Raw genomic sequence first — 12,031 nt, 5'->3', positions numbered from 1 at the left:
GGATGTGGGAATAACTTGTATCTGCAGGGATAATTAGGAAAATTGGGTTAAAAGAATAGTTATCCATGCATCCCTAATTTCAGCCGTATTGGCTACGACAATTGCAATCATATCTGCTATCAAATGGGCAGCGTTAGAAGGATGGAATGATGTCAAGGTCTTGTCAGACTGTCAAGGAGATATTTTTGGAATACATCAACTAACTCCCTACCTGGATGAAATGGAAAATTTCTATGTCATTTGCAGAGACCTGGCCGAGCAAGGAAGGCTAAAGCTAGAGAAAGCTACCAGGAGGGAAGTCAGGGAAGCAGACAAAGTAGCAAGAAGAGCTGTGTTGGATCTACCTCACACTTCTAGCAATGTTTTCAGCAGGAACTATCTAAGTACTTTTGTTAATATTTTGTAGCTGCATATGGCTCCAATTTTTGTCTGTAATAACTCTAACTACAGGTTTAATGCTGCTACTACTACAAATCTAGCTTCTATGCATAATGGGGGTGGTAATTCACCCACCCAAGAGCCACCCTGATCATGAAGGGGGCCTATTGTAAGCTGCTTTGGATTATTCCTTTGCCATAAACTTTATTATGCATAGTTAATATATTGCCCTCTTTTAACCATTTAAAAAAATATTGGCTCACTTGGTAAGATACTTATGTAACACTTAAGAAATTAACTTTATGTTTAAAATTTTATTTTTATCTATTTAACTAAATATTATTTAAGGAAATAGCTAAAGTTTTACTACCACCACTATGATAATGGCTAAGACTATTATTAGAAGTTTATTGGTTAGTTATGTTAATATTATTGTACATTTGATATATTTTGTATGTCTATCTTATAGAAGTTTTAAGCAAGTTTGTGTCCGAAATCCGCAGGCAAAAAAAGTGGTGGTTTTGGATGCAAGTCTGTTATGGCAAGAGCATCTTGGGCATTCGTCAATGCAAGTGGTTTGTTCCCTCTTGGGAATTTCTAGTAGTCGTCATGAAAATAGTATTGACTTTTTGTTTGCATGCAATCAACCATTCTAGTATATGTTTTATGCGGAATCAGGCTTGAAATTCTTTTTATGAATGTGATTGAACGCAAACATTGTCATATTTATGAATGTGGCCCGTGCGCTTCGATTTTAAGCTAAGTTGCCTATTACGACAAATGTTTGACAACATTAAATCGGACTATTACTAATACAAGAAAACTCACAATACTCATGGTTGAGGAAATAGGTTCCGATAGCCATAATGATAAGTATACTTATGACGATTGTAAGGAGGGTGTTCTTGTAGACACCTAAAAATGTCTCCTCAAAACCAAACCCGATGATGAACACCTTTCACCTTCATTATTGGTTCGGTTAAGTATTTAATCTTTGGACTTCTTAAATCCATTTTCTATCCAATACATTTCATAAACCCATCCATTTCCTAGCTCATTTCCCTAAATCATAACTTGTTATCCACATTCCTTATCCACATCACAAAACCGAGATGAAATGATTTTATGGCTATATAATTTTGATTCAATTATTATTTGGTTAAATATTCCTTAAAATAAGCTTTCCAACCATATATCATAAACCCAATTCCAAGCTATAACGAAAAAGATATGAGCAAAACACTAAACTCGGCCCAAAACCGACACCCTTCCACTAAAACAGTCAAATCTTAAAATCTACAAATCATTTTGACCTTATTATAATTGGGTTGTAAAGAAAACTTGATAAGAATTACAATTATATATTATACGCCTTATTCCGAGTTATAGATCAAAAGTTATAATGATTTTAAAAACGGGTAAAAAACTGGAATTACCGCGCAGCAGCTAAAACGCCGCGATGCGGCAAATACTGACGTGTCACGGGGCTTATTGCCGTGGAACGGTGCCTTTTTTGTGTGATTTTGCACGTTTAATCCACCGTGTCACTGGATTTTGCAACATGTCACCGTACAATTTCCCGTGTCATGGTGCCCATTCTGTGACACGGGGATGTTCCATGCAATTCCCGCGTACTTTTTTTTACCGTGACACGGTGTACTGTACCGTGAAACGGTGGAAAATTCCGTGTCACGGTGCCTGTGCTGTGACACGGGGCATCTCCGTGTCCTTTCCGCGCGAACCCTTCACGCGTTTTCTCTCCCGTACCTTAATTATTTCCCGTGTCGCACTGTTTTCCACCGTGTCATGGGAGTGTGCCCCATTTGACGGTGCCTAGCACCGTGCCACGGTGAAAAATGTCATGTCGCAGTGTTAATTTTTTGGGTTTTTATCTTTATAGGGTTCAGTGTGTTCCCCCTGGTCATTTTCCCTATAAATAGGACCCCTCTTTCTACAGTTCAGGGCATCAAATCACTCTCTCTTCCTCTCTTTTACACCAAAAATCATTTTCTTCTCTCTCTCTCTCTCTCTTATTCTAAGCCTTAAACCTATATTCCTAATAATACCATTCTTCCTTAAGCACTCCAAGGAGTCCATACAACACCCGAGGTTCCGTCCTTAAACTAAGGCGTGAAAGGTACCAATAACTCAGGGTTTGGATCAAATTAAATCTACATTTATTTAATTTAATTTTCATTTGATTTATATTTTTTATTCAAGTTACTAACAATTTATTCATGATGTAGCAATTTAAAGGAACGCGCGAAATGTGAGTAATTAATTAATTTAATTACTCTTATTTTATTTTTATATTGCTAATATCAAGATTAGGTTAATTTATTATTTGATTTGACTAGCGCTATTATTGTTAAATTGCTTCCAATATTAATCTTTATTCTATTATTATTATGATCACCATATTGCATGTTTAAAGGGAATATTGATTGAAAATCACGCCTAATAAGATAATTTGGATAACCGGTTTAGGTTCCTTTTTAATCTTGTTATTAATTCAAGTGATCACTAATATTTTAGAATTATGTGTTGCATTAATATTCAACCATTTTAGCTTAATAATAGATTGGAGCAAATTGAATTTTTGTTTGTATGCCTTTAAAATCGCAGGAATCATTTTTCACTATAAGAATCGAGTAGAGGCCGATACGAGCGATTGTGACTCCATGACTCACTTCGTACCATCATCCCCGATCCTCCTTTCGTGGTTTCGAACCATATGGAGTTAATAATCTCATGGATTATGAAAAGGGGTGTAACCTTCACGGATCAATCGTCGTTGCCTTTCGTTATCTCTTAATCGTGGTTGCCTTTTATGATCTGTGAACGGTTTACAAATTCCTTAAAAACTTTTTGGCGGCTCCCTACATTATTTGTCCATTTTACGTGTAGGGCGAAGGAAACTTCGAACTTGGCTAGGCGTTTCTTAAGCTAAAGTATGAGGAATTTTGTTTGCAAAAGGGAAGGTTTAGAAAAAGAAAAGAGAGAGAGGGAAAGATTCTAGCTTTTAGAGAGAGAGAAAGATGTAGGAAATTCTAGGTGTTGATGATTTTAAATAGGGAGAAACGACCCCTATTTATAAGAAAAATAGCACGGGATCAAAGAAAATCATAATCGCAATAAAACTTCTCCCGTCGCAAACGACATGAGCCAGAGCCAAACGACGAGCTTCGTCGCCTGGCGACGACTCCGTCGTCTCATGCTGGTCCAAAAGTAAAGCTCTTGTCCACGCGTAATTACCTTCAAGACCGGTTGCAGGTAATCATGCGTCTGAGCAGTTTTCAAAATCACATTTAATATATTTTATTCAAAATAAAACATTCTTTTAAAATAATAGTTAATAGCTAATAGGCCCTCCTCTAGATCATCGAGCCACCTTTGAAATTCATTGGGTCTAATCTAATTTAATCCATAACTTCCTCATAAGTCATCGGAATTGGGCCTATAATATATCATTGGAAAGCTCTTTTCGAACCTAATCCAACTACACTATTAGTGGACCTTTATTATGGACCAAACCAAATTAGACTGGCTATTTTTCATAAATAGGTGTAAGAAAAGAAATATTTTTAGAAAACTGAAAAAGAAATATTTTAATAGAAACGTCCTCATCATTACAATTTCAACACTTTCACCTTGTTCGATAATCAAATGACGCGAAAGGTATTCATCACCGGGTTTGGTTTTGGGGAGACATATTTGGGTGTCAATACTCATAATCCTCGTTCATGCCTTTCTCCCAAGTACAGTTCAAGGTATAATTAGCATGAATCGTAAGTTTACCCATGCCCAAACTGGTCTACATAAACCAGAAATGAGTTCGGGAGCAAGGGTACTAAAATAATGTTCCCTTTAGGGAGGAATCGCTATTCTAGCCCTAGTTACGGCCTCTACTATCACTTCTTTTTTCACAATTTTATTACGAAACAATATATGCAACGTGATACCTAAAACTAAGTTAGTTGATTTTATTTACTTGCATTAATCACGTAGGAATTACATTGCAAATTCGTTATTCTTTATTTAATTCAAGTTCATGATAGGAACAAAATAAACAAGATTCGCCTTGGCTTAAGTGATCACTCAACAATAATTTATTCAATTCTATTCTTTTTTAATGCAAGATACTATGTGAAATTGATTAATTAGAAATCCGTTTAAAGTGATCAAACAACACTAATTAGTTATTTAAAGTCCTTTTAAACAATAAAAATAAAGCTGATTGATCTAGGTTCTCGGGAACTTACCACTTCTCTTTGCTAGATCTTCGTTTACAACACTTATGGACTCCTTCTTGTTTGGGAACCTCCACCATATGACCGTAATAAGAAAGATTAAGTGGGGTGAGTGTTTAGGACAAGAGGGTTTTGTTGCACACAAGTTCACAAGTTTTCTGCTAGTAATTTAAGTTAATTTATGTGTGTTTGAGCCTCGTATTAATCCCCTATTTATAGGGAAGGGATATGATTAGGGTTTTGAGCATTCTGCCACAACTCACAGTTATGCGCGACCCCTAGCGCAACCTCTAGTGATGCGCTTGCTGAAGATTAAGAATTTATAAAAACATGAAATTGAATCTTACCATAATACTGCGCGTAAGACAATCTGTTACGCTGCCTATAGCAGCGCAACTAAATCTCTTGCGATGGTCAATTGCGCGCAACCCATTTTAACCTGGGCGCCTCTAAATTTGTCATTATTTGGGTTAAGCTCGAGCTTAAGCCTAATTATGATCGGGCTTAGTTGATTGGACCGTAATGCTTTTGCTTTTGGGTTAGGCTAGCTTATTTTAATGTTCTTGCAATTCAATCAGTAATCCACAAGTGTTCTTCCCATTAATCTAACACGAAGATGGTTTTATTTATTGTCATTGCACTTCTTGTTGGGACAGGAGGAAAAAATTAGATGTCTACAGTTATCCCCCACTTTGATTGAGTCTAGGATAGACGAGGATCAAAGTAGCCAAGGAAATAAATCCAAGAATTTTTCTGCAAAGTTCTCAAAGAATAAAGAATCTTTCAAATGTTTAAGGATGTCGAAACGGTCCTTGGTTTGCTAAATGCTTGAGACAAATAGCTTTCAAGGTTAGAACAGAGTACTTTCTAGTCTTAACGCGCTAAAGAATCTAGATTGATCCATTGCAATTGTAGAACGCTTTTACAAGTAAAGGTGTTCTGGGTGATGTCATGTTATGAGAAGAAATCGGTTTAAGAAGGATTAAATGGGATGATGTCCTCCCAATCATGTCATTGTTGGTCTAAAGTCCCTCGATATGTCATTGAAACTTTAACGTGATTTTCACAAGTTTGAAATGATGATAAAAGAGTGTTTCGGCTTTCGTAGCCGAAATAAATTTCTCGACAATTCACTTGTCAAAACACAATACTCGGTGTCCACAAGATAGAAATACATGTCTCACGACTAGAGGCATATATCCAAATCCTGTGAGAGAGAACAAAAATCGGCAACTCTCTTAGTAGTTTTGTCCATAAGATGAGTACACGTGTCTCATGACTGGGGGCACATGCCTACATAGATGTGACAATTTGCTTGTTGCTCTTTATACAGGGGGTGAACGACACCTTAACTGTCCGGTAAGCCAGTATGCTCACTAATTACCGTATTTTCTTCCAATCAAGAAGTGTCTGTTCTCGAATGGTTCGGCGCGCCTGTCGACTCGTTAGCTAACGCCTAAAGTAAAGTAATTCTACCTTTTAGTTACAAGAGGTAAATCTCCTAAAAGCTGGGAGAAAGTGAAATTTTACGCAACACCAACGCCATACATTTTTACGATGTCTGATAACGCCTTACAATTTTACGCTGTATGATAACGCCATCCTTTTTGCTTTGGACGTGAAAAAGGAAGAAAAGACCAGACATTTATAAATTCAGTACAATAAAATGACAAACCTGTCTATGGGAGCTTTTACGTAAAGCACCACCACGGAACGTCTTAAGCCTCTCTTATAAAAACGTTCAAAACGTATGCTTAGGGGAGGCACAAAGCATGATGTGCATGCCGAATGATGCAAAAAACTATCAAAGAAGAAAACAAACAACAAAATGCAAAGCAATTAAAAGGAATCTTGATAATTTGTGCGCCATTGCGTCTAACAACGAGCAAAAACCGTTACAAATTAATCGAACGGATTGAAATTCAAACACCGGTCTTTAAAGTGAACATTATCCGCACGCAACTCAGTGGGTTGTGCAGGCCAGGCGCGCGCAAGAAACTAGGTTGCGCTAGGATGCCACGCGCAACTTGATGCGTTGCGCGCAACATATAAATAGTAAATGAATTGGAGAAGCGCGATATGCAGCTCACTTTCTTCTTCTCCTTTTTCTCCAATTTTGATCTCTTTCCATTTTTTGGTTGTCGTTTAAAGATAAGGAAAGTAAATCTTGCTCCTTTTAATTTACCAGACCTTGATCTTGGTCAATAAAATGGAGAAATCGAATGAAGAATCCTAACTTGAAGTTGGGGTGTTTGATTCAACTTGTTTTCATGAATTTGTTTGTTTGTTGCTGTGACATGCTTAAGCAATATATTGCAACAAATTTAATGTGAAGTAATAAAGTATTGATCCTGTATGAGCATGCATAAGATTATTTTTAATTTGTGCTCGAACTTTATTTCTCATTTTTATGCTCACATAGACTATACTTGTTAATTTTAATGTAAATTGAAGTGTTTAGAACAACAATTATGCATTAAAATTATGAAATTTTGAACTTTTGATAATAGCATGAAATTATTCTTCAACTCATGTTTAATTTTTTTTCACATGTAAGTTGCAAAATTGGTTTTATTAATGATAAAAATGATCGATGGTTATTATTATTCACTTATAAAACCGTGATTTCAAGATTTCCACAAAACTAGTTAGTTTAGGAAATTCTTGAAGACATCATCGACTTAGAGTAGTGTGGCTATACTTCAGTCTTTTGAGCCCCCATTTTATGTTTTCAAATATTGTAGCCCCCAATGTTGGGTGACTTCGATGACTTGTTTGTTTTTAATAATTAAACCCTTTCATGTTGCTTGAAATGGGTCTAGAAATCTTGTATTTTGTCTTATTATAATAACAGCTAGGATCTTGGTAACAATTAAACTAGTGTGTTTGGATCGTTTTGACCATTAATAGTTTTAACAAAGAAATTTTCTAAGCCTTGTAGTAATGGTCATTCATTAGAACAAGTAAGAGGGAAAATGAAATGTTGTTCAAATTTTTCCTCTATTCTTGCTACTTTCGAATTCTTTCTTTTGAGTTTAAGTTTTGTTACCGTTTTGAAGCTCAAGAAAGTAGATGTTATCCTCCTTGCGAAATTCCAATGTGTGCAACAATGGAGGAATAATTTAAAACGAAGACTCCTTAATTTAGGAGTCTTTTGTTTACATTCTAACTCATGAAATTGTTTGTCTTATGTTAATAAAGTGTCTTAATACAATTTTCATGAAGAATGATTGAGTACTAAACTTTCGTGTGAGCAAGTATGTTTTATGCATCATGATTTTGTTTCTTTTGGTCTATACTAGTCATACTCGCTAATCTCTAGAATAAATTTGAAGTATTTAAAACAACAATTATGCACTAAGATTAGTTTTTTAGTTTGAAATTTAAAATAGCTTGAGTATTTAACATGTGTAATGGCCAAATTCAGTTGCAAACTTAATTTTCAAAGGAACATCATGATTATTAAATCATTATGATAAATTTGAAAATTGTAATGCTCGAGATCTACGTAAACCATTTACAGTTTAGGCAATTCTCAAAAGTAGCTCAAATGGCATGAATATCTCATTTTGTTATTTCGTGGATATTGGAGTCTCCATATATCAGGTTATGCGCATTCTTGCTATTTCACAAGTCTTGGAGCCCCCAATTTGGGGTAGTTCTAATGACCTGCTATTGTTTAGGCCATTCATATAATAATGATATTGAGATGGACCTATGTATCTTATTTTTGTTTTGAGATATTTAGGATAATTACATGGCCTTCTCATTTTAGTTAAAGTCATGTTCAAGAAAGCAAGTTAGTTCTTTGCTTGGCTATATCTACAAACCAAAAACAATTGTGTTTAAGGTTTAGCAATCCTATCTAATGTTTAAACGTTTGTAAAGATCATTGCGGTGATTTTATTCTAAAAGTTGATTCAGAACATCAAATATTTTCTTTGTTCTTATCAATCTTTTATTGGTCTTGTAGGTGATTTGTTTACCATCCCTTAGCCAATGAGAGCAAGTCAAGTCAAGAAGAAGTCGAATCTTAGTTCATTCATTTTGGAAATAGTTATGTATATACATGTATTATCCAAACGGTAACCAAGAATCTAAAAATTTATTTATTTGATAAAATGAAACAAAAATTCAGAAAGGAAATTTAGAATACTATGTTTTGTTAGAAACATATTATTTCGAACTAGAATTCAAAATTTGAAAAGGGCCCAATAATTTAAACGAAAGTTTGCTTTGAAAAACAACTTTTTCTAGTCCGTAGGCAAAATACATAATCATATTATTTTCAAAAATAGACCCAAAATGGAAAGAAAAGTCTAACTCGTAATTGAGTGTGATTTTTTTTTGTCCAAGATTGATGAAGGTAACAGTACAAGAAAATTGTCTTTTCGTAGCGATTATTTTGTACCGATTGTACATTCGCTACAATATGCAAGTATGTTTGTGAAATAATTAAGGAAATCGTATCATTTTACAATCCCCATGGTTTTCCCTTATAAAATTGATACGGAAATCATAATAAGACAAATCCACACTTTTTTCACATTTATAAAATTATGGGAAATCGTATAATTTACAATCGCCTCTAAATCCTAAAAATCTATACGAAAAGCCTTTTCTACACTAGATATATTAATATTGTTTAACAAAGAATACATAAAATATGTCACAGTTTATTGGTGAAACTTTTAATATAAGAGTTTGAGGTTGAATTTTTGAATCTTGTGAAGATAATATGTATGATTGTTTTTAAAGAAAACAAGTTCAACATTTATAGCAATTATAACCGCTACAATAATCACCACAATTGGATGTAGTTTTTCGTATCGATTTTTGAGGCCAACCCCAGCGATATTGAAAATCACTACTAAAAGCTAAGGCAACGAGGGAAATTGTATCGAATGACCATTCGTTTGGAAAGCTTTTTGTTGCAATTATAATCGATACTAAAGGTTAAAATAATCGCTACGAAAAGGTTATTTTCTTTTAGTGTAAGCTGTAATTTGCAAATTGTTTCAACAAAGATATGAAATGGAGCAAACTTTCCTATATCTGATTTTGTTTATGCTTTTCTTTATAGTGTTTGTCATCATAGTCAAATTTTGCTAATTGAAAGTGAAGTTCTTTCAATTAAATAAGCATCTTAGTTTGAAAACGAATGTTTATCAAACCAAGATTTGGTGGAGCGTTAGAATAATTTATAAAATCGTTCTAACCACTTTCCAAAATATGGTCTTATTTCAAAACAAAAGTTGAAAAGTGAACCTTAGTTGGCTTTTGCAATTCATGTATACACATGCTAGGAGATATTTCTCATGCTTATTTGAAGCCCCAAGATTTGTATTTTTAATTTGTGAAATATTGCATATGTTTTATCATGAATTGTATTATAAGATCAAGTAACATAATTAATTATCTTAGTCAAATAATAGGAAGTGGTATTCTTCCCTTTATCATTTAATGTTATTAAGATGGTTCGTAATAAGCTTTGCATGACATTGATTTTGCAGCAAAAATAGCGTGTTCAAATTTGTAAATAGAGAGAAGTGGGGATGTCCAGGCTTTTTTTAGCCCTCGGTTCGAGGCAAAGAGCGAAAAAATTATACTATTTTTCATGTACTTAGTTGCCAAATGGGAGGGATCATCCCAACTTACCCTCTAAAAAAGAAATGAACAAAAAAGACAGATTTGAATAAAAAGGAAGGGGAATCAACCTTTCCCATAGAAGAATATATAAATAAAGAGAATTAGACATGTTTTCAAAAATTAAGGATCATTGTCTTAATATTTGAATCATCGTGATGACTTGGCAGTCAGTTATGCGTGTGATAGTGATAACGATCACTTTTTTCATGTAGTGAACATGTTCAATCAATGTTCCTCACTTAGAGAAGATGGAGACATCCCACGTTTACGGACATATGATATGTGAGAATACCAATGCTCAAGAGTTGTAAAAGACATCTAAAGTTGATGTTGAATCTGCCGATATATCAAATCAATTTATTGTGTTAACTCTTTTTCTTTCCAGGCAATGTATATAGAACTTGAATTACCTCGGTAATAAATAGACATATTATTAAAAGAAAATAAGATGAGTGTTTAAAGTTATTAATCATCTCATTTTTCTTGGCCAAAAACATGTAAAACATCGAATTTAGTTTGATTCGATCGCTTTACTAAAATGGTGTCATCAATCCAATGACTATCAAATCATCCAAATTATTTGATTTTTTTATATGATTTTGTAAACATAACTCAACACTTCATGCATTTTATGTATGGGCATGACTACTCAATATTAGGTCCACATATGTAAAGGCCTAAGATTGACCATATTTTCAAGGAATGATGATTTTGGTATATGGTTATGGTCCACCTCAAGGAGGGCCTTTACAAGGTTGTAATGTGGCTAGGCTTGGCTCAATCCCTTTCAATGCCATAATTCCAATTAATCTCATTAAGTGAGTCCTAGGATTCTTTGTAACCTTAAAGGTTGGCAAATTCGTAGTCAAGAACTTTTCTAGGAGAGTCTTGCCACTAGGTTGTGGTGCAAGCTCATAATTGAAGTACTTATTCCCTGAATTAGCTCGAAGGACAAGTTTCTTTAAGGCCTCTACTCTTTCGGCTCTTGCTTTTTCTTGCAGAATGTTTTCTTTTTCTTTTTCAGGTTTTATTTTAGCCTTTTCGCTTTTTTATGAGCCTTTATTTGGGCTTCTTCTTCTCGTAAGGTCATTAGGTTTTGGAGTTCCTCTCTAAGTTTATCCAATGCTGCTTTGTCACCCATGATTGGACTAGTATTCGAATGTGGAATATGATTTAGTAATGTGTGTCACGAGAAATTGAGTGCGTTCACTTAAACCTTTTCTTCCAAGCATTCAAACAATGAATCAAAGTCCAAATGATTGTTTTATTTCCTTTTTTTTAATCCTTGTAATACGAATTCACTTTAAGCAAGTTTGTTGATGAATAATGTCAAAAAATTAATGAACAATCATTAATGGAATGTCATGATTTGTGTTGACTTCAACATGGTAATCATCTAAGGATTTTACAATTTCGCCCTTTGTTTAAATATCCCATGTATATTAATTTAATATATTTTCCTTCTATTTTCTTTTTAGATTTATTCAAACTTAATCAAATTTAGGTTTGTTTTAAGTCCAATTCATTTTTCATTTTTTCTTTTTGGGGGATAAAGTCGGATACCCTCCATTAGTAATAAAAATGACGGAAATTTTTGCGCAAAATTAATCACAATTGTATCACAATTTTTTGCACACACACATATCATATAAAAATGAAAAATAAATGCAAAGATAATATATACAGTCATAATAAATAAAGTTTGTATATGCAAAAGATGTCTAACAAATGTGTCAGTCAGGCAAAGTCCTATA

Source organism: Chenopodium quinoa, unplaced genomic scaffold (assembly GCF_001683475.1).
Source record: "Chenopodium quinoa cultivar QQ74 unplaced genomic scaffold, ASM168347v1, whole genome shotgun sequence".
Lineage (NCBI taxonomy): Eukaryota > Viridiplantae > Streptophyta > Magnoliopsida > Caryophyllales > Amaranthaceae > Chenopodium > Chenopodium quinoa.
This window is presented reverse-complemented; position numbering follows the sequence as displayed.